General features: G+C 32.4%; 1 protein-coding gene across 1 annotated transcript in view; it reads right to left on the minus strand.

Moving 5' to 3' along the window:
* NEGR1 (neuronal growth regulator 1) overlaps positions 1-24387 on the minus strand; it is an 848329-nt gene that overhangs the window by 795606 nt on the left and 28336 nt on the right. The gene's annotated exons all lie outside the window — the stretch shown is intronic.

The raw sequence follows: 24387 nt of genomic DNA on the forward strand, positions 1-24387 counted from the left end.
CATATTTTTTCAAAACAGATGATTTACATTTTGACAAAGATAACATTTATCAATTGAGAGTTTTTAATCTGTATTGCAAAAGAAGTGCTCAAGTCTGGGAAAAGGAACTTAGAATCTGGAAGATATACTTAAACTATTTGTTAAATACTTTGGTGTTATATTTATGTTATTAAGTATATCTTTTTATTGTTTTTTTTTTAAGTTCATTTTTAAAGAGAGCTAATGATCACAGTCTAATGTATTCTAAAATGCCTGTGAATTAAAATTTGTTTAGAGAATTAGATTCACCCTCTGATTTCAAAGATGTTTTCCCAAATAAGAAAAATCTGTTCCAACATGTAATGAAAATTACATTTCTAAATTCCACATTCTTTAAAGATGTTCTGCTTTTATCAAAAGGCAGATTTTGTACAATGAACAGTACACTGTGTAATTTTTTCACTCAATCCCTTTAAGAAGTTAGTAAAATGAACAATCAATCCACATGATCTTTACACAGTTGCTCAGTACATTAGAATATATCATACAGATAATCACTAGTTCAGTGGGAGTTCTCTGATTGCAGAGGATTTAACTGTTTAAGCAACCATTGGGTAGAATACTTAGCAGATTTCTCTGTTGGAAATATCACATGAATCATTTGCCAAACTAATTCTAACAAAGCAAGTGGTGCAAAGTTCACACCAAAAGTTAAAATGTACTCTTTAACAATGGAGTTACTTATCTCCCTCACAAAATTCTCTCTGGTGTAATGACAATGATAATTGATTTCAAAATTATTTTCATCTAATACCTAACTTTAAAAAATGTATTGCTGATTTGTACAAGTGGCACCCATGAAGTTATTTTTATAGGCTTTACTGTTAGAAACTGGTTTGCTGAAATCAGAGAAGTAGGTTTCATATACATTTCACAAGTCATACGTAAATCAAATTATGGTGATCTTCATTAAAAAAAATCTAGATTTATGTTGAATTCATATAAACAAAGCAATAATGGCCTTTACCTAGTCCTTGTATCTCAGATACTTTCCAAAATATGACTCTTAGCTAGTCACCTTCCATCTTTTCATCTCTTATAACCAAAATATACTCTGAATTGGTCCTATTCATCTACTAGAAAGCTATTTCTCAAATCTGTCAAAGTTCATTTGAATTCTACTCTTATAGTATCCAAGGATTTTTTTAGCATTCAAGATTCTATCAACTGCATACAACTTCCTATCACCCAAAACTTAATATGCATGCTCCTGTTTCAGCCTCCCAAATAATGAATTATATGAAATAACACTGATCCTGTAACTCAATCCTTCCATCTAAGATTCAATACAGCCTTTTAGGTCAACCCTTACTCATTCATAAATATACATCAGTCAGCTATTCTAATAACATGTGCACTTTAGTGATAATCATTACTGTTTCTAAAACTTTTCATTGTCATCACTAGAGGAATGGAAGAATTCCAAGAGTGTCCAGAAGGGTCACATCATGATTCATACACTGCCTAGAGGGACACTCCAAGTTCGAAAGAAACAAATGTATGAAACCTGTTGGCCAGAGGAGCAACCAAGGAGAGCAGACATAAAAGAAAAGTGATAGAGTGTCACTGTCTTTATACCCATTTCACAGTCACTGCTTCTAGACTAACTCTGGAAGGCTGCCCTTTTAAAATCTTTCATAGCTTCTTTTCACATACGTTTTTCCATCTTTCTTTTCTTTTTCTGAAAAATTTTTCTTTCCTTTACTATCTGCTTAAATACCGCTTCCTCCATAAACTCTTTTAACTAAGAGCACAAATTCTAAATCATGATTACTTGGATATGGCATCTTGCTCTACCATTCAAGACTGATACCTGGGACAAGTACATGACCTCATTTTGTATCACATTCTTCACATTTAACATGGGGGTTATAATAGCACCTATTTCAGGAATGTTTTAAAGATTAAATTAATATATAAAAAGAATTTATAATGAAAGTAATTATGTGGGTATTTGCTACTATTATAATTATTGATTTTATGTGAGATCTTGTCCACCATGACAGAATTTATTATATTTCTTCACAAATGACTTTGTACATATATTCCAAACATATAACATTGTAGTAATTTTGCTTGTTAATTTGTGTGGTTCTCTACCTATGCCGTGAACAGGTAAAGAGCAGGAGCCATGTTACATTAATTTCATGATCTTCTGAATATAGATGGTCCATAATTAATTAATTTTACTTTTAGGAAGAATGGCAAATAGAAAGAATGAAAGAGTAAAGAGGGTAGAGTTTTATAAAGAAAGTAAGATTTTGGTCTTGCCTTGTAACATAAATTTGGAAGGATTCTCCAGTAATTCACCAATACACAGCCTCACTCATACAGTTGCAGAAGGACTCTACTAAATACTAGTCTGTGAGATGCCTGCACCTGGGTCACATAAGGATGGGCATTCTAAGACTGCAAACAGGACACACCCACATCTACTGAATTAGGATCTCTTCGTGGCCTCAGAGTCTACATTTTAACAAACTTTTAGGTAATTCTAATGCAGAGCCAAACACATAAACCATGTTTGTGCTGCATTTTAATCCATTCAGGTAAGGATATTCAGCTTCCTCCAGAGAAAAGGTAAGACAAAAAAAATGTCCTTAGGTAGCTGAATGAATTGTTATCAACCATTACCATCACTATAACTGCCTTACAGCCTAGCCTTGAAAACCAATGTCTCTTAAACCATGTGCTGTGATAGATTTTTAAGTAATACTTTTTTCCCTTAAAATAATAGAAAATAGTTTCAATTGCATCATAAGGCCCTATTCCTTTTTTTGTTTGTTTGTTTATTTTTATCAAGGGTTTTTTTGGTATATCTGGAACGATAAAGAAAAACACTCCATTCTGTAGAGGTAGGCAGGGAAGAAGCAAGGAGAAAAGAGATGACTGAAACAATCTAGGTCATTACCCATCTTTATAGTCCTATGAATTTCATCCTGTTACCACACCAGTATGAAGATAACTATCCTCCTCAGAGCCTCTTCACCCTTCTAAAGAAAACAACAGAAGGATATGAGACATCTAAGAGGAGGAAGATGAAAATGAATTAAAAGGTATACAGAGTATACCAGGTGGCTCTGCAGCTAGTTGAAGAACTAGTCCAGATAGTTACAGGTAAAGATATCTATCATACTTTTGTTTTCACCAATTTTTTAAAGAGTTTATTTATTTATGACAGAGAGAGCACAAGCAGGGGGAGCATCAGGCAGAGGGAGAGCGAGAAGCAGACTCTCTTCTGAGCAGGCAGCCTGATGTGGGTGGATCCTAGGACCCTGGGATCATGACCTGAGCCAAAGATCAAGGCTCAACACCAAATTTTAACAAGCATTTATAATCTGACTATATACAGAAGAATGCAGATATACTAAAATATAAAGAAATGTAATATCGCTCTATAATCAGGGAATTGAAAATCGACAAACAGATGTTGACACATTTATACATTTGCATCAAGGTAGAGTCCTGTTAAAAGCAAAGTATAAAAGCTAAGGTAGTCTTGAGGAGGGGGAGCAATCTGGAACAGCCGCCCTGATCAAGAAAACTTGGCCACAGGATGTCCCTTCTGGCCTAGAAGAAAGTATTGAATATGGAGGGCATGGTAGAGGATAGAAGGAAAAAGGTGGCAGTGTACATTTCAGTACATTGTAAGCTAAGGTGCAGAAATAGGAAAGCACAAGGTGTACTAGGAGTATATCAACAAACTGTGGCTGGAACATTGGCTGTGAAGGTCGGTGTGTGAAGGATGAAATGGAAGGTAGCAAGGATATATGAAATAAAATCATATTTGTAAAAGCATTTTGGGAAATGTGAAATGCCAAGCATATGTAATATAGCAGTATTATTTTTAGGAAGGAGCAAAAAGTAAGTGAGACCTAGAGGCAGGAATAGTACAGTGTTTTGAACAGTAAAGAGAATTACTTATTGAGGCTAGAACAGACTTAACAAAGAATAATGGAGGAGGTGATTAAAGTGAGTTCTGAGGAGTCCATTAAGTAATTTCACTGATATAGGACACCACAGTAGGTTCTGCACGTGAAGTAACATGATTAAGCTATGCACTGAGACACAACATTTGAAACAGTTAAGAACTGAGAATAATCTAAGCAAAAGATACTTATGAAACCAATTTTACATTTATTTATTTATGCCTAGATTTATATTTTAGAAAGAGGAGAGAGAGCATGAGTGGGGTGAGGGGCAGAGGGAGAGAATCTTCAAGCAGACTTCCTGCTGAGTGTGGAGCCCAAGAGGAGACTAAATCTCAAGACCCATGAGATAACCTCAGCCAAAACCAAGAATCCTATTCTCAATCAGGGGAGCCACTCTGGCGCCCCAAAGCCAATCTTTTAGAGTAAGGTCAGGGAGATTAAAAACCCAAAATTGAAGACTCAAATAAAATTCAATTTTGAAATACCTATACTGGGTCTAGTCTATCATTGGAAATAACTGGTTGTCCCTTGTATGTTTTATTGCACATGTAAATTATGATTTTATCATTTCAATATTAATTATTGATTATGGGTTATTTATTTCTGAAGAGGTGCTTTTTATGCTATAAAAGACAAAGGGAAGGAATGTAGGGGTATTAACAAATTTATCTTTTGATTCTCTTATACTGAGATCCTTGATTGGTGTAAGTCACTTTCAGTTTGCAAGGTATCTGATATGATAAGGTTTCATTTTTCTAATATTTCAGAGTACAATTTTAGGTTAGATATACAAAATACTCTACAGAGATTTCTGTTATGAAGAAAGAGCTATTAAGATTCAAGTGACACTGTGTACTATACAGCTGAGAATTCTAACCCTGGGTTAAAATATTTTGTTATAATTCCAGTTTCTGTTTGTTCAGGATAGTTAGAAAAATATTTTCTATACTATATTGATTCTTCTAATAAAAAATACATCCCTGACATTAACCAGAATATCCAAAGTTTTTTAGGAAACAAAACAGATTAACAGAGGGAAAAGCAAAAAAAAGAGAGGGGCAAACTATAAAATACTCCTAACTATGGAGAACAAACTGAGGGTTGCTGGAGGTGGGTGGGTGGACAGGAGGGGTTAAATGGGTGACAGGTATTTAAGGAGTGCACGGGTTGTAATGAGCACTGGTTGTGTAAGTGATGAATCACTAAATTCTACTCCTAAAACTAATATAATGCTACATATTCACTAATTGGAATTTTTTTTTCCTAATTTTGAAATTTTTAATTTCAGTATAGTTAACATACAATATAATGATTCAGCACTTCTATACATTTCTTAATGCTCATTATAAATGTATTTTTTATATTTTATTTTATTATTTTTAAATCATTTTTTTAATTTATTTTCAGCATAACAGTATTCTTGTTTTTTGTACCACACCCAGTGCTCCATGCAATCCGTGCCCTCTCTAATACCCACCACCTGGTTCCCCAAACCTCTTTTTTTTTTAATTTTTTATTTTCAGCATAAGAGTCTTCATTATTTTTGCACCACACCCAGTGCTCCATGCAATCCGTGCCCTCTATAATACCCACCACCTGGTACCCTGACCTCCCACCCCCCGCCCCTTCAAAACCCTCAGATTGTTTTTCAGAGTCCATAGTCTCTCATGGTTCACCTCCCCTTCCAATTTCCCTCAACTCCCTTCTCCTCTCCATCTCCCCATGTCCTCCATGCTATTTGTTATGCTCCACAAATAAGTGAAACCATATGATAACTGACTCTCTCTGCTTGACTTATTTCACTCAGCACTAATTGGAATTTAAGAAGAAACTCAAAACAGAAAAAAAAATAAAATTCAAAATTCTAACCTTTATTATTCATATTTTCTTATTTAATATATCATCTTTCTTGACATGTTTTCACAAATTATAAGGTTAAAATTGGGAATACTCATGTAATATATAGATCCATGAGAGTCCTATGTTACACCATAACGAAAGTATGTTAGAATATAAGGAACAAACATGGATGTTTAAAGAAAGTTACATTTCTTTGTGTCTTCCTCAATTTCTTTCATGAGTACTTTATAGTTTTCTGAGTATAGATTCTTTGCTTCTTTGGTTAGGTTTATTCCGAGGTATCTTATGGTTTGGGGTACAATTGTAAAGAAGGTTACAACATACACCTTCATTTTTCACAAATGAGACTTGCATATAAAAAACCATGATAAAATCCTGAATTACAGATTATTTAAAGTAAGTGTGATTTTATACTTTACTGTGGGATTCATACTTTCTCTAAATAATGAACTTTCTGTTACATGGACAGGTTTGTTTACAGATTAGCCAGGACTGAATAAGGATTCCAAAACCACAGAATCTCCTGGGTGAGATGCCTGTGACATTCTTCCAGAAATCTCCCAACTATCAATGTTAATACCTTGCTAGAGGGGAATACAGCCTTGACTTGACAATGGCAAAGCCTCAGGTATCTCATAGTCTGGTCCTCTTTAGCATATGGAATTTCTTTTGAAACCTTCCTTTTCCTTACTTCCCCCAAGGATAGAATCACCACTTCTCAAGACCTTGGTGTAGCGACTCTTTCTGCCCACAGGTAACATCCTGTGCTTTAATAAACCACCATTTTGCACCAAAATAAATAAATAAATAAATAACCACAGAAGCTAATATTTAAAATCATTATCAATAAATATTAATCAGACTAAATTAATGTGATGTGTATATGTTCCAGGATATTATAAAATGAGAGACATTATTTTTCAGTTCCAAATACTAAAAGTGTGAAAGTGAAATGTCTTGTATTTTAAGTTAGACCCTTTCTTTCCAGAGTATTTTATTAGGGAGGCTGGGTGGTTTAGTTAAATTTGGAATGCTTAAAATCCTGTGTTCTCATTTTGGTTTTGATAAACAGTAGTCACAGAGGCAGGTTACATACAAATAACACATACATGCAAAGATAACTTATGTAGAGTTGTAAGCATCACATAAGATAATTTAGTGGACAAATGTAGTGATCCAAAGGGGCACGTGCACCCGAATGTTTATAGCAGCAATGTCCACAATAGCCAAACTATGGAAAGAACCTAGATGTCCATCAACAGATGAATGGATCAAGAAGATGTGGTATATATACACAATGGAATACTATGCAGCCATCAAAAGAAATGAAACCTTGCCATTTGCGACAACATGGATAGAACTAGAGCGTATCATGCTTAGCGAAATAAGTCAAGCAGAGAAAGACAACTATCATATGATCTCCCTGATATGAGGAAGTGGTGATGCAACATGGAGGCTTAAGTGGGTAGGAGAAGAATAAATGAAACAAGATGGGATTGGGAGGGAGACAAACCATAAGTGACTCTTAATCTCACAAAACAAACTGAGGGTTGCTGGGGGGAGGGGGTTTGGGAGAAGGGGGTGGGATTATGGACATTGGGGAGGGTATGTGCTTTGGTGAGTGCTGTGAAGTGTGTAAACCTGGTGATTCACAGACCTGTACCCCTGGGGATAAAAATATATGTTTATAAAAAATTAAAAATTAAAAAAAAGATAATTTAGTAAAGCTCCTGTACAGCACCTGTCATGAAATAGATGCTCAATAATTGTTTTTACTTCCTTCTCCCTCTCCCACCATATTTCATTTCTTGTCTTACTACCTATAGTTAAGGTTTTCTGAAGATTTATTTTTGAGAGAGACAGTGTGTGTGTGTACATATGCATGAGTGGTGGAGGGCAGAGAGAGAGAGAATCTCAAGCATATTCCCACTGAGCTATGAGCCCAAATGTAACCCATGAGATCATGACCTGAGCTGAAACTAACAGTCAGATGTTCAACTCCAGTTTTTATTTATGATTTAAATGTCTGATATTCTGGGGCATCTGGATGACTCAGTCAGTTAAATCTTTGTCTTCTGCTCCATTCATAATCCCAGGGTCCTGGGATCTAGCCCTGCATCAGGCTCCCTGATGGGTGGGGAGACTGCTTTTTCCTCTCCTACTCTCCCTGCTTGTACACCCACGTGCTGTCTCTCTGTCCTTCTGAAATAAATAAAATCTATTTTTAAAAAGTGTCTGATAATATGCATTTGATTAGTTTCCACCAGTTGCTTTGACAAATGTCAAATCCCTATCTTTGTTAAGCAACCCATTCAGTAAGGATACTATAAGGAATCCCTTACATCTCCCTCTTTACTCCTCCATCAATCAATAGTTATTTCTTTAGCATTATAGCAAATACTAACAATGCTAAGATATGGTCCCTGCCCTTAAGAACCTCAGATTCCAGTAAGAGACGCATGAAAACAAATAATTAAAATATAATTGGATATTGACCATTTAAACACATGCCAAATTTTAAAAAACCCTTAATTTTACAGTGTACTCTACATATCGTGCTAAATACCCATATCAAATTGATTCAGTAAATGTTTATTACCTGCTATGTGTCAGGCTGATAGAATTAAGAAAAAAAAAAAAAAGTCTCTACAACAGCATGAAGTTTCAGGGACCATAGTGAAAACTGAGCAGTACTTGGGAATGTCAGTCCTCCTAAGGCACTGATGTCACCTTCCAGCAACGTGTCTTATGATACAGACCCTTATATTCTGCAGTCTTCATTCTTTCAGTTATATAATCCTATTGCATTTCATCTGGAATAATCATTTATGGCTTTAGTGTTCTCTCCTCAGTCTCTTCATAAAGAGCCTCATGCTGGTACAGTCCAGCAAGATACTTGTCGTCATAAAACTTACACAAAATAGAGTGAATAAGAGAGGGTTTTATTTTTTTTTTATTATTTTTTTTAAAGATTTTATTTATTTATTTGACAGAGAGAAATCACAAGTAGATGGAGAGGCAGGCAGAGAGAGAGAGAGGGAAGCAGGCTCTCCGCTGAGCAGAGAGCCCGATGCGGGACTCGATCCCAAGACTCTGAGATCATGACCTGAGCCGAAGGCAGCGGCTTAACCCACTGAGCCACCCAGGCGCCCCTAAGAGAGGGTTTTAAAGATTTTATTTTTATTTGTTTGACAGACAGAGATCACAGGTAGGCAGAGAGAGAGAGTAGAGGAAGCAAGCTCGCCGCTGAGCAGAGAGCCCGATGCGGAGCTCGATCCTAGGACCCTGGGATCATGGCCTGAGCCCAAGGCAGAGGCTTTAACCCACTGAGCCACCCAGGAGCCCTGAGAGAATTTTAAAGTACTGAAAATGACTGAGAAAAACCTGTGGTGCTGGAGACCTAGTGAGTGGAGGCTAGTGACCAGATTGAGTTATGGACAAACAAACAAAAAAAAAACAAACAAAGACACTGTTCAGTAAAATACATTTCCTGAAAGGTCTATGTTGCATTCTTCCTCCTAACAATGCTATGAGGCTCACTTCTCACATAATGAACTCTTCCAAACTGTTGAGAGAAATATTACTTCACATGAGCCTTCAGGTCTAAGAAACAACTTTTTCGAGAATAATTACCTTATTTCTCAACTAAGAAAAAAGATAAAAGATTAAAATATGGCAATGTCAACCAATCACTATATGGTATGGAAATTTATTTCTGATAAGAGAAGAATATGTTCCCAGTCTTTGTTGCTTTTCCATGAGAATGATCTTTCATCCCTAAGTATATCAAACCACAATTGAACAGTCAACACTCTGTGCTCAGGAAAATAGGTCTAATTTCCAATAACTAATGATTAAATAATATTTCAGTCAAAATTCTTTCCTAAAATTTATCCTGTAAAAAATTAACTGTTGTAGTCATTTTGTTAGTACTTTTGTTTGTTTTCTTTGAATTTAGAAAAAAATTTTAGAGATAACTTTTAAGTATTTCAACAGTGATTTGTCAATTATTTTCTTTTTAGACTACTTAATTTGTTGTTCACATAAATTTCTATTGTTTTGGGTAGCCAAGTATTATTCTAAAATTAAAATCTGTAAAGGCAATCTGAATTGAAGCTATATAATTTTCATTCAATAAAAATTACAAAACTCCTCAAATACAATAACAAAAATAAATGAAAGGAGGAAATATTAAAAATTAGAAATAGAATTTACCTCAAATTTGCCCTATAAACTTCACTTATTTTGTGCTAGAAGGAATACCAAAAAGGAATTTGAATTGGAATTGACTGCTGTATTCAAAAAATTTTTGTTGTATTCGGTAAAATTAAAAAAAAAAATCTAATGAGGAAAGTCTGACATTTTCCCTCCATAATCCACATTAAATTCTGCAACTAAAAAACTGAAATGGAAACTGAACCATGATAATTTCATTAAAGCATTTGCTTTTTTAATATAAGAAAATTTCTATAGCGTGGTATCCTGATTTGGAAATTAGATATCTGTTGTTATACAATTATCATAAGTATAATTTGAGAAATGATGACTTCTCTTGTGTGTTTTAATAATAGAAAAAACCTGAGTCTAAGAGATTATGTGAATTAACTTGAATCCAAATAACAAATATTCAGAAATGGCCACAACCCAGGTCTCCAGATACCTGATTTTCCCTTTCTACTGAAGATATAAGTAGGCTAATTCAACATGAATTAATCAATTCTATGTGAGAACTTATATATATACACATACATACACACACACATACCATATGTATATATATATATATAATATATATACACTATATATACACACACATGTATATACACACACACGCACATACATATATACACACACGTTTATTTGTCTGTTTTGAACTTTAAGAATGTGGACCAAGTATTCATGTTCTATAAAATATATGAAAGAGAGACCACAAATACTTTTCTTCTTAAACACTAAGTGGCCAAGGGCTAGAGGGTACCTAGACCTGTTAAGATTGTGAAGCTGTGCCTTGGTTAGAATCAGTAGGCAATATCTGCACAATTATATAAAAGAGAATGATCTATATGTTGCAGATATTCTAAATCCTTGAATTTCTTGAGCTGCCATTTTACCCAGAAACCATCCAAATTAAAAATTACTTTTATAATAAATGAAGGAAAACAAAAATGACAGCACAAATCTAATGTGGCTTCAGGTTTTATATAAATTAATACTTGTCCTACAGAATCAACAAATAAGTAGTTAAGTATGGGTATGAATCCTAAATCAACAAAATAAACCTATGTAATACATATTATTAAGCACTCTATGAAATAGGTTTTTACCACAATTTACAGTTAAAAACATGTAATATCATGTTTTACCTTTCCAAATTTTGTAGACCTTTATATAAAATAAAGAAAAAAGATAACAAAGAGGAGTTAAATACATATTTAGTGGTTCTTCCTATTTCTCTATTTCTAGATCATTCAAAATAAAGCACATTAATAATAGAGACAGTAAAGCATAAGGGTGATAAGAATGAAATTTTAGTATTAGATTTGCATCCTAATTCTGTCTCGGGACTGTGAATGAGGACACATTACTTTCCCTCATTTTCTTCTCAGTTTTACTATCTGTTCATTTGTTTAATAATAATAACTACCTGAGAGAGACATTGTGAGAGTTTAATAAGATGGTAAGATACAGAATCCTTAGAACAATACTTGCCATATACTAAGCATTTAACATGCATTGGTTATTAAGTAAAGAAAAATATTTATATCTGTGGTGAACTCTTATAGTTAGGGTTATTTTTATATTATTATTTTTATTTCCATCCAATGGGGTAATGATGTGGTTTATAATATGAAATATTAATATCAAATGACAAAATAATGGTAACTTATGGTATCATCATCATCAAATATACTTGATGCTAAATTATTTTTCTTGTTAAGCCATGCATTTATTGTTTAAAGTGAATTACAACTTAAAATAATTCTCTATTATTTACCTGTTATCTATTATTTATCTACTATTATTCCTTTAAAAACAACAAGTTTCTACAAATTTCTGGTTGCACTAAAATGAGTTGAGGTGCTAAACTATGTTCTCTAATGGGAAAAATTTAAAGTACAAGGCACTGATGAATAGTCATATACCACAAATGTAATAGATCTTAAATATATATTATATATGTGCATATGCATGTATATATTTCATTTTATTTTCACAATTAGATATTAAATACCATGATGGCAGAGATCAGATCTGTCCTGTTTCTAGACTTAGTGCTCAAGGACACATGGTTACTTAGTAAATTTTTTGACTGATTTTAGGTCCGTATGACAAGAAAGAGCTTTCATTCATTCGTTCACCAGCTCTTTACTGAACCTCTGTTGGGTTTACTAGTTTCTATTACCATAAACTAGTAATTTGCTTTTGATACTGTATATAAAATATAATCATCTTAATAATAATTGCTAACACTTATCAGGTATTTATATGTCAGACTGTCTTAATAGATTATAAATATACTATTTAAGCCCCACCAAAAAGCTATGAAATACCTTATTCCCATTTGTCGGATGAAAAAAAAAATCAAAGCACACATAGGCTAATTGTATTACCCAAGATTACTAAATTAGTAAATGATAAAGCTGAGATTCAAATTCTTGTCTCATTCCTGCATCTGCCCTACATGACTACAACATTATAGCTACACAGGAAGGGGGCACTAACTCTGCCTGGAGGCAAATGAAATTTTATGTAAATATTCCTATAGCATATTGTTATTAAATTCCCAGGGTATGATGCTATCCTTCTATAAAGCAAGATAATATAGTTCTAGAAAGACAAAAGATAGCTTTATATTAATATAACTAATTTATATTAACATAGCCTTATATTAATAATGTATTTGGAAACCATTATGTAATATGATTACTAAAAGTAGTGTTAATTATACTCACATTAATCTTGCAATTACAACAGATAAATGTAGTAAGATATAAATGAAGTATATATTAAAATGAATAATTAAGTAAAATTTTCCATTTTTCCATTATTTATATATCTTAAATAATTTTCAATAACAAGTTCTATATCTATTTAAGCATGACTCTGATTATATTTACAATTAAATAGAATGCTTTTGTTGTATTAATCAAGATAGGCCATATAAATCAAGTCAAATTATTTGTACACCATAAATGTGCACTTCTAGCCTCAGTTAAAAATCACTGAACATATCCTTACAAACACTAAACTTAAAACATCACTTTAATTCTTTAGAAGGATGACTCTTAGATAAGCATATGAATAAGCTTTAATTTAATGGGAGAAAATAGTATCTATATCATATGGTGGTTATGAGAATGAAACAGTAAATAATCCAGAATTTCAGGAATGGTGTATGTGTCTGTTTTTACCAGTGGACTTTGAAGCACAGTCTTGTCACAGTTACATTTCTCTGTCACTATCCAGGCAGTTTTGATACTAGGTACATTTCTTAAGTAGATTTTTAAAAAGTTATTTCCTTATAAATAATATACAAAAACTACAGTTTGACTATAATTAGATGATATAGGAAAATGAGATCTGCTATATGTGTAAATTTACTGGATAATATATACTATAATTATTATCTCTCATTACCTAATTATATGCATTATGAGTCTCAAATATTACACTACTTATAGTGCTGTTTTATGCCAATTCAAATTATTTCTAAAAATAAGTATATTAATTTCTGTATGATAGAAATCTAGATAAATACCATTATGATGTTAGTATATTCTTGATCAAGGTTTTTAATTGAAATTTGAATTGGAAATTAAATTCTCTCTGTTTTAGGTTAATAGGAGATTTATAGAGAAAGCTAGATTTATCCTTTCAGATTTATCTAAGTATAGCAACTTAATCTGATTTTCCAGTACACATATTTAGTCCATGATCCCAAGTTAATTCTATGTGTCATTAATAATTTACTTTATTCAACATTCTTTTTTTGTTTTGTTTTGTTTTGTTCTGGTAATAAGTGGTAGAGAACTTTTCTTTCCATATGTGTGAATTCCTTATTTATTCATATTCAGAATATATATGCAGGATGCAAGAGAGGATTACTGCATCTAGGCTGCTACAAATGACTTAATTTTATTGGTTACCAATTTTAAGATATACATCTTTTAGATCATTCTCTTTCTGACCTTATTTCCACTATCCAAGAGATTGAGAAATTTTAGATCCGTTAGATTTTGTAAACCTGTTCTATCTACTTTACATAGCATGACACATGAATCAAAAGTTTTCTGGCCCAAAATATGAAATCATACCCATTTTCAGTTTTGCTTAATACACACATACACATAAGCATGAAAGCAAAACACTGCCTGTCTAGGCATCGTCCATCACAATGTCCATTACCAGCTGGGAATTGTAAATACAGCCAATTCATATTATTCGCAGTAGTTATATTCTATTAAGTTGCTGCAACCACTGAATCAGCAAATACTGAACAACTGCTCTTAGGGGAAATACAACCTTAGATTCCTGGGAGATGCTAGTCACAATATTTTCATCACCTAATCAATACAGAACCTTGTTTTATATGTGTTTCTGTTTAAAGATCCTTTAACATTTTAAGACATTGACACTCAGAGCCTTAACAAGAGTTAAGGCTTCATTAACTCATTGAACTCACAGCCAACAGCACTATAATTCATGCCTGAATGAAACTTCCCTAACACGTGTGTCTCTCCATAAGCTACATCAAAGCCTTTTGTACTCAGGAACACTAGATAGTACTTCAGGGTTATGGTTGGGAGCCATTTTAAACAGTGAAATTATAAACAGAAGGCAAAAAAGGGTGGAAAATGTGGCCCTAAATAGACTGCAAAAAGGACACTTGTTTCTAGTGTGAGGACAGAAATAAGAAGAGCATCACCTTTGTTTGACCTCACATGGGAATGTATGCAGTGGTGAACTCAAATTCTTTGCTGCTCTGTGTATGTTCACTGATGACCATGAAGGGCCCCAAGCATTGATTTGGGGATTAGAAATAAATTACACCAAATTCACAAATATGAAATCCATCAATAAAAGGATCAACTGTTTGTTGTCAGAATTTCCATGCTGGGTCATTTGGCCCAATAAAGAGTTTTTTCATTTTTTTTTTAATTTCTTGAGAAGTAATTAAAGAGATTTTAAATAATTTATTCAGTAAATAAATTAGGATGTATTAAAGAAATTTATAGGACCTAAAAGGCTTATAATGCTATATCTATTAAAATATCTGAGCCCCCTGGTAAGCTCCAGGGAAGGAAATTCTTCCATATTACAAGTTCTACTTAGCTTCTGAGTCAATGGGTACAGTCATGGCACCATTAATAATTCTTAAAAAACTGAAGCACATTTTGGTGTAATAAGGCATCAATTTGTATTTTAATAATTCAGACAGATTTTGTAAACAGTCACATAGCCGTCAACTATTTAATCATAGCATTTCAAAGTAATACAGAAGAATGTTATTATTTATAAGAAAATAAAATGCAGTTTCCTATTCATTTACAAGAGTCAAATATTAATTTTAAATATAGAAGAAATAAATTTAGATGAGAAAAACACTTTAACCAGGCATAAAAAATTTCTGCATATACAATAATGAAATATGACATTCACATTTCATTTTAATAAAAACAAAAAAGGGGCACCTGGCTAGCTCAGTCAGTCAAGCATCCAACTCTTGATTTCAGTTCAGGTCATGATCTCAGGGTTGTGAGATTGAGCTCCACTATTGGCCCTGTGCTGCTGTCTGCTTGGGATTCTCTCTCTACCCTTCCCGACCCCTAAATAAATAAATCAATAAATAAGCAAATAAACTGCTAAGTAAATATTACATTAATCTAAAACAACTCTAAATTCTAGACTTCTAATATATATAATTTTGTAACCTAACACTCTCAACCAAAGTGTCAAAAATTATTATGTAAAATTCAATGTTATAAAACATTAAATCCTAAATGGGGATAAATTAATACATAATACAAATTAAACATGAGTTTTAAAACAAGAAATCAAAATATTATTTACTACTTTACTAATATTTTTACCACTATGTGTCATAAGGTACTTGTTCCCTTGAAATATTTAAATTCCATTTTTACAATGAGATACATTATAATTATCTTATCAGAGAAAGTGTTTTATCCCATTCCATAAAATCAAACTGATTTTATCTGTCCATTGTCTGTTTACAAGGATCTAAATTAATACTTCTTCCAGTCTTATGCTTTTTTTTTCCATCAACTGCTTTTCTAAAATATAATACCAACTAGATCATTCTGATGCTTGAAACAATTTACAACCAACAAAATAATACTCAAGCTGTCACCAGTCTTAAAAATCTTTATGATCATGTCCTTGTCTAGTTCTCATGCCTCACCTCTTGCCATGCTTCCTCCACACATAATGGCCTAACACGAACACAGCAACTTTAATTCACCCCAAATCATGCTATTGTTTTATATCTATGCTTTGCACCTCTACCTTAGAATTCTTTTCCCTTTAGCTTGCCTAAAAAACTCTTCCTTAACAATCAGCTCAAGCGTTGCCTTCTCTGTGAAACATTACCTGACTGCCCTAAGCAATACATGAATCATTTTGCACTTTAGAACTTTTCAGATCCATTTGTTGTTACCTTTAGCATACAAGGGTAGGTTTCCAAAAGACTTAGAATGTCATTATTTATTAATATTCTTTACTTTGTATTATTTATTTTATAATCCAAATACTAGCACAGGACTTATCAATAGATGAGCAATGAATGTGTGCTGAGTGACAGTATGAAATTAAAAAGACACTTTCCACATTCACTGAAACTTTGGTTTAACAAAACACAACAGTAGTGTGAGTGTTCACGCAATAAAGATACATTAGAAATAATAGGAAATAGGGAAATATTTTCATTATACATATTGACAAAACTTAGATTAAAAGTATAAAGCATTTGATGCGAAGTTCAACAAATATCACTAAAGTGAACTATCTCAATTTTTACCTTTTGTCTTACATTTACAAACTATCTACTTTCAAAAGACTTGATGCATTATGTAAGAGCAGAAATGAAATGCAATAAAACATAGGGTAGATAACAGCTAACAAAGAATGCTTTTTCCAGCTGGGCACCCACCTAAGTACTTTATTTATATTGATTCATTTAATCCTCATGGCATGAAATGATATAGGTGTTAATGTCCTTATGCCCACTACAAAAAAAAAAAAAGAAAAAAGAAAAAGAAAAAGAAAGAAAAGAAAAGAAAAAATAAAACATAAAAACAAAGCAAAACAAAATACTTACCCCAGATTTCTCATCCAGTAGGTATAGGAGCCAGATACAAACTCAGTAGGCCCACTTCAGAGCTCTTGATCTCAGTTACTACTTGATACCCTCTCTGCCTCAGGTGAGAGAAAGATGCAGCAGATGTCACTAAACCCGCATGAAATTACAGCTAGATTTGAACATTAAATTACAGTCTTACAGTCTACATTGTCTTTGACTCTTTGCAAATACAAATAACTTTTGATTACTGAAATCTGACTCTAGAACAAGTACCTTGCATATTTTTCTATAAGACAATTCTGTAAAGTAGCATTTTAGTGCCTGGCCATGTAGTAGTATCATAATAAATATTCTTAGTTGACCAACTGGATAAAAGATAGGGTATGAGAATATTTTTAGATTTATTTTATTTTTGAGAAAAGAGAGTTAGCAAGCTTAGGTACCTTGCTCATTGTCAAATAGTAAGAGACTGATTGGAGATAAAAATGTAGGCGTTTCCAAGACATAACAACTTATTAGGTGTAAAAGTAAAACATTAAACTGAGTTTCAGTGAGTGTTTATATTTTTGTAGGTAATCAAGCTAAATGCCCCAAATGCTTTAATTCTGATGTTCTAATTTACTATAAGGAATACAGTTTGAAGTATCTGGAGGAATGAAAAGAAAACACACCTACTAAATCCTCTCTCATTTCTTCAACAGATGTCTACTGCATATGTTGTATCAGATGCCTAAGTGCCTGAAATACAGCAGCAAAGAAATCAAACACAATTCCTTCCCTCCTCAGTTTATATCCTATATCCAACAGTAAATAAATAAATACAAAAATATAGTATAATCAAGTGAATGTAAGCACCAGTAAAAAAGCTTAAGATGGGCCTTGATTAGAAACCAAAAGAACGTAAAGAAACAAGCCATGCTGATGACTAGGGAAGAATGTTTCAAAAATTGAGTAACATGTGCAAAGGTCCTGAGGCAGGGACATGATTGACTGGGATAGCAAAAATAAGACAAAGAGCAGTAGGAGCTAAAATAAAATAAACTATGGGAAGTCATATTATACAGGGCTTTGTCAACAGCTTGATGGTCTTTGGATTTTACTTCTGATGACATGTGAAATAATTAGAAGACTCTGAGCAGAAGACTGCTATTTTCTAACTTAAGCATTTAAGAAAAATTGGTCAATTTGCTGCTGTGCTGAGAAAAGACTTGTTAGAGGGCCGGGGAAGAGAAGCAGTAGCAAGAAAAATAGGAAGCAGATATCAGAGGTCTTAAGCAAATGTAGACACCTGCTGAAAGCATTATCATGTACAGTCTATACAAAAATAACTTTTTTCCAGCTCTTCTATATAACAAGTATAAGTCTTTTACAGGCATATCCTTAGAATCATGTGTTATAATGAACTGTAAAATTTTTCACCCCATGTATTCATTGTTCAATAAAATCTTTGGCTAAACACTGAAAATAAGTCGGTAAGAAAAGACATTGTGGAGAAAATTTTTAACTTTGCAGCCAAACATACAGGAATCCAATCTCTTATGTCATTAATTTACTCCTCTTGTCTTTGCTCTATAAATCTCCAAACATGAATAACTCATTTATAAATTTAATTGAAATAAGAATTATTGTAAGCTTACTTATGTGTTAGGCCCTTTGCTAGGTGCTGAGTGTGTATTGATAACCAAACACATGGCGCTTGCTCAACAGAAGTCTAATGGCTGAGACTGCCATTAGGTAAATGTTCACACAAATAAATTATACAATTTAAAATGTTATAAATAGGTGACAAAATACACAAACTTTCTTGTGAAAAGAAAAAAAGAATTATAATTAATGATAATATTAATAATGCCCATTGAATATTTTTATAAAGTACTGATCTAACACATAAGTGCTTCATGGATAGAACCAAGTATTTTATATAACAGTCAAAGAGCTTGCTGTTACTGGAAAGCTTCTGTTGTTCCTGAATCTGTATTATTTAAAAAGGTATAAACAAAAGTTCCTAATAAGTGTCTCAGAAATTTTCATCCTCCCAAGGAAAGCACATGAGAATATTTCAGTAAGAAATGCTAGTGACCTTTAGCAATTTTTCAGTATCTGTATATTACTTATAAAACATTTAATGGGCTTTCCTAAAAATATTCCTGAGAAATTACTGTTAAAATTTTATTGGACCAAAAAAAAAGAAAAGAAAAATCTGTTGAATAAATGAATGAGTCACTGGTCTATTATTGAAACTCATAATGAAAGATTCATTGATCAGATAGTGACTCTGTTAATAGAAGAACTAGCATCATATTTTAAACATATATAAAAAAATAAAAAGCCATATCAAATATATAATATACATTATAAACTGTAAAATATTTCACCCCATGTATTCATTGCTCAATAAAATCTTTAATATATATATTAAATAATATAATAAACATACATTATTTATGCTTTTATGTTGCATAAATAATACTACATATTACATACTACATGCGACATATTTTATCTTAACTATTTTATATGTATAATATATATATAAAATTCCCTTCACGTGCTGTGATGTTACTCTTGACTATTTATCCAAGGCATAAATGCATGAACACAGGAAATAAACTTATAGAAAGGAATTTTTATTTCTCTCCTAAAAGATTAAAACTATCTTTTGTCTTAAAAGATTAACACATTAGGGCAAAAAGAGCCACAAATCAGTTTCTATTTAATATATATTTATTATATATAATATCTAGATCATATGTGAGTTTTGTGTTAACATATTACTTTTATGGATTATTAGTTACTTTGGACATTGTTGAATAATATGAAGTACTATATTAACTGTATATAACAGGTAAATGATTAATTGTTATTGTTATTGTTACTTTTATAGGTAAGTTACTTTTAGACATTTTGAATAATATGCAGTACCATATTAACTACAGAACAGATAAGTTATTATTTTAATTGACTTCTTTAAAAGAAGTAATACTTTCCTATACTGATCAAATAATATATTTTATTGAAACACTAATAAATCAAAACTTCTGAGCAGAATATTGCTGGTATTTAGTCATATTCATAAACCTATTAGTTTTTAGAAATATGTAAAATGTAAAGACTTTCTGTAGATGAAATACATTTCTCTGGCTATGTCTCCTCAGAAAAGGAAAACAAAAGCAAATATAAACTATCGGGACTACGTCAAACTGAAAAGCTTTTATATCAATAAAAGAAAAAGGCATCCTACTGAATGGGAGAAGATATTTGCAAATGATATATCCAATAAGGGGTTAATATCCAAAATATAAAAGGAACTTATATAAATCAGCAGCAAAACAAATAAACAAAAACAAACAAGAAACAAAAATAAGTAATACAATAAAAAATGGGCCAAGGACCTGAATAGATATTTTTCCAAAGAAGAAATACAGATGACCACAAGACACATGAAAAGATGCTCAATATCGCTCATCATCAGGGAACTGCAAATCACAACCACAATGAGATATCACCTCACACTTGTCAGAATGGCTAGTACCAAAAAGTTAATTAACAAGTATTGGTCAGGATATGGAAAAAAGACATACCTTGTGCACTGTTAGTACGAATGTAAATTGTGCAGCCACTATGGAAAACAGTATGGAGGGTCCTCAATAATTAAAAATAAACATACCATAGAATTCAGTAATTCCATTGGCGGGTTTTTACCCAAAGAAAATGAAAACTTAAAGAAGAAGAAGAAGAAAGAAAGAAAACTAATTTGAAAAAATATGCACCCCTATGTTTATTGCAGCATTATTTACAATAGCCAAAATATGGAAGCAACCTAAATATTCATCAACAGATAAAAAGAGAAAGATGTGGTATATTTGCAATGGAATTTTACTCAGCCCTAAAAAAGAAGAAAATCTTACCATTTGTGACAACATGGATGGACCCAAAGGGTATTATGCTGAATGAAATAAGTGAGACAGAAAAAGACAAGTATCTTATCATTGCGCTTATAGGTGAAATCCTAAAAACAAAATGAATAAACAAACAGAAACAGATTCATCAACACAGTGAACAAACTGGTAGTTACCAAAGGGAAGAGGGGAAGAAGGATGGATGAAATCCGTGAAGGAGATTAAGAGAAACAAACTTCCAATTATAAAATATTTGACTCATGAGAATGAAAAGTATACTGTAGGGAATATAGTCAATAATATTGTGATAATGTACTGTGGCAGATGAACACTGCATGTAAACACTGCATTATATATAGAATTGTTGATTCACTATGCTGTACTCCTGAAACTAATATAACACTGTATAATAACTATACTTCAGTTAAAAAAAAGTTGCCTTTTCTTGACCCTTTTCATGCCATTTGGGAAATCTATATTAACATTAGAATTGAGGGGTACCTGGGTGGCTCAGTTGGTTAAGCATCTGCCTTTAGCTCAGGTCATAATCTTGCAGTCTTGGGATGGAGTCCTGTATCAGGGCCCCCACTCAGCAGGGAGTCTGCTTCTCCCTCTCCCTCTGCCCCCACTACACTTGTACTCTCTCTCTTTCTCTCATAAATAAATAAGTAAATAAATAAATAAATAATAAAATATTTAAAAATATGTTAGAGATGGTAAAAACTTGCATTTTACTACCCATATTGGTTAATTTTATATGTCAGTTTGGCTAGGTATGGTGCCCAGTTGTTTGATCAAACAGCAGTCTGGATTCTCCTGTGAAGGCATTTTTCGGGTGTGATTAATATTTTAAAAAGTAGACTTTAAGGAAAGCTGATTATCTTCCATAACTTGGATGGACCTCATCCAATCTGTTAAAGGCATCAGGAGCAAAAACATGTTTCTCAAAGAAAGAATTCTCAAGACTGTAACATACAAACCCTACCTAAGTCTCCAGTCTGCCTGAAAATTTCTGACTTGCCAACCCTCACAGTCCCTTAAGACTATTCTTCAAAATAAATTAATCTTTCTCTCTCAACAGATACATACATACATACATATATACACACAGGATATATATATATATATATATATATATATATATATATATATAGAGAGAGAGAGAGAGAGAGAGAGAGAGAGAGAGACTATATACATAGATTCTATTTCTCTGGAGAAGCGTGACTAATACACTACCTTTGAACTATAACTAATGGCTTTTCTCTCTAATTAGAAGAAAATTATTTTTAGTCTTTACATATACATGCATATTATGACATTCAGACAAAAGAGAAATGATTATTTGTTAGAAAAAATAACTGGAAATGTATCTGCTATTTTGTTTAATTAGGGACAATGAAATACAAACATCTACCTTCAAATAATAATCAAATCTAAAAGAAATATGGAAAACAAGTAAATGAAGACTACTTTCTTGTTCAGCTTTCTGTCTAAAGATACAACATACATAGCATTAAAATAATCTTGGAATCCTTAGTACCTTCAGACATTAGAGAGCCTTAATAAGAGAATAATATATTTAACTGAAATTTTTTTGTCCATTTTTATTAGAACTTTTATATTGATTATATGTATTCTTTTTGACATAGTTAATTAAAGTCCCAGCCACCAAAATATATTCAAAGCAAAATGGAAACCAAGTAGAATATTATTCTCTCTGCCAAGAGCAATCTGCAATAGGGCCATATCTATACAGCCTAAACAGCTCACTCCCACTGGGAAATCGCAACCTCCCCATTATGGAGATAGCATTATTTTTCAAGATGATCTGCTCCATGTACTGCTACCCAGCATGCTATCCATAACTCTCCAGATAAATTGAAGGGTCTGAAAGATTTATGAACTCATGAATTTTTTTCTTGTAGGGAAACCCAGCTGAATTCACCAGAGGATTTCTTATACTTATGTGAGATCCTTTGGCAAAATAGAAAATGTGTGGAAAGAGTAATGGGACATTAAAATTGACTCCTACTTAGTAGAAATTCTCTTGTGAATATGTATAAGAAAGAGAAGAGTAAGACCATATTATATCTTGATAGGTTATACTATGTCTTTAAAAAGGCATATTGTGTTTTGCTGACCATTGTTACTTTTCTTTTTAAGTTTAACACTGATTTTTTTGAAGCAAGGGATTATTTTAAACAAAACAAGTTTTATGCATTATGTAGCTCTTATTCTATGAATTATATTTGTCATAAGTATTAGCCAGAAATCTATCAATAGATAATTTAGACAATAGATAATTAATAGATATAATTAAAATACTTCATAAAAAGATATATGTTCAAAGACACAAAAATAAAGGACAAAGAAAAAGCACAAACAAGAATACACACTATTTTGAGAGATTTAATTATATTCTTACAATTAAACAATTTTCTTAAAATATTTCTTCAAAACTGTTTTCCTTTGTATTAAAAGATACAATCCAGTTGAACTGAGTAAATTTTTTCTCAAGAATATGATTAGATACAAGTTTTACTTAGAAAAATCTCAGCACAGTATTTTGTATTTCGTAGATAACATAGTATTAATAAGTATAAAAGCACATTTTTCTCATTAACATTTCTCATTAACCATTATTTAATTTGAATCTTCTAAGAGTATCTATGTGAAGTTTTATATAAAAATGTATACAATCTAACCTCTTAAGTATTTGTCTAAGGAAGGCAACTAATTTATTCAAGAATTCTATTACCGGGGCGCCTGGGTGGCTCAGTGGGTTAAGCCACTGCCTTCGGCTCAGGTCATGATCTCAGGGTCCTGGGATCGAGTCCCACATTGGGCTCTCTGCTCAGCAGGGAGCCTGCTTCCTCCTCTCTCTCTCTCTGCCTGCATCTCTGCCTACTTGTGATCTCTCTCTGTCAAATAAATAAATAAAATCTTTAAAAAAAAAAAAAAAAAAAAAAAAGAATTCTATTACCACTGTGGTCTTAGGTCAAGTTCCTCTCAGGGCTCAAAAACCATTTTCAGCATTAATGTACCAAATCCTAGCATCATGACTTGGGTTTAACAATCTCAAATCTCACTTAGCAATTCTAGTCCATGTCTGTAACACATTTGTTGATATCTCCACTTCCATAACTAAGTTCTGTTACTTTATAATTCCTATATGGAATGGACTCTACAGTTTACATATTAATTTACATTTAAAAAAATTTGTAGAGAGGATACGGAATGGGTGTCTCTATGTGTGCATGAGACAGAGACGACAGAGAGAATGGTTTTAATATCACAGTTTCTCTGGGTACTCCAAATTAATCAGGATGAGTGTTCA

Source organism: Mustela nivalis (genome assembly GCF_964662115.1).
Source record: "Mustela nivalis genome assembly, chromosome: 10".
NCBI classification, from domain to species: domain Eukaryota; kingdom Metazoa; phylum Chordata; class Mammalia; order Carnivora; family Mustelidae; genus Mustela; species Mustela nivalis.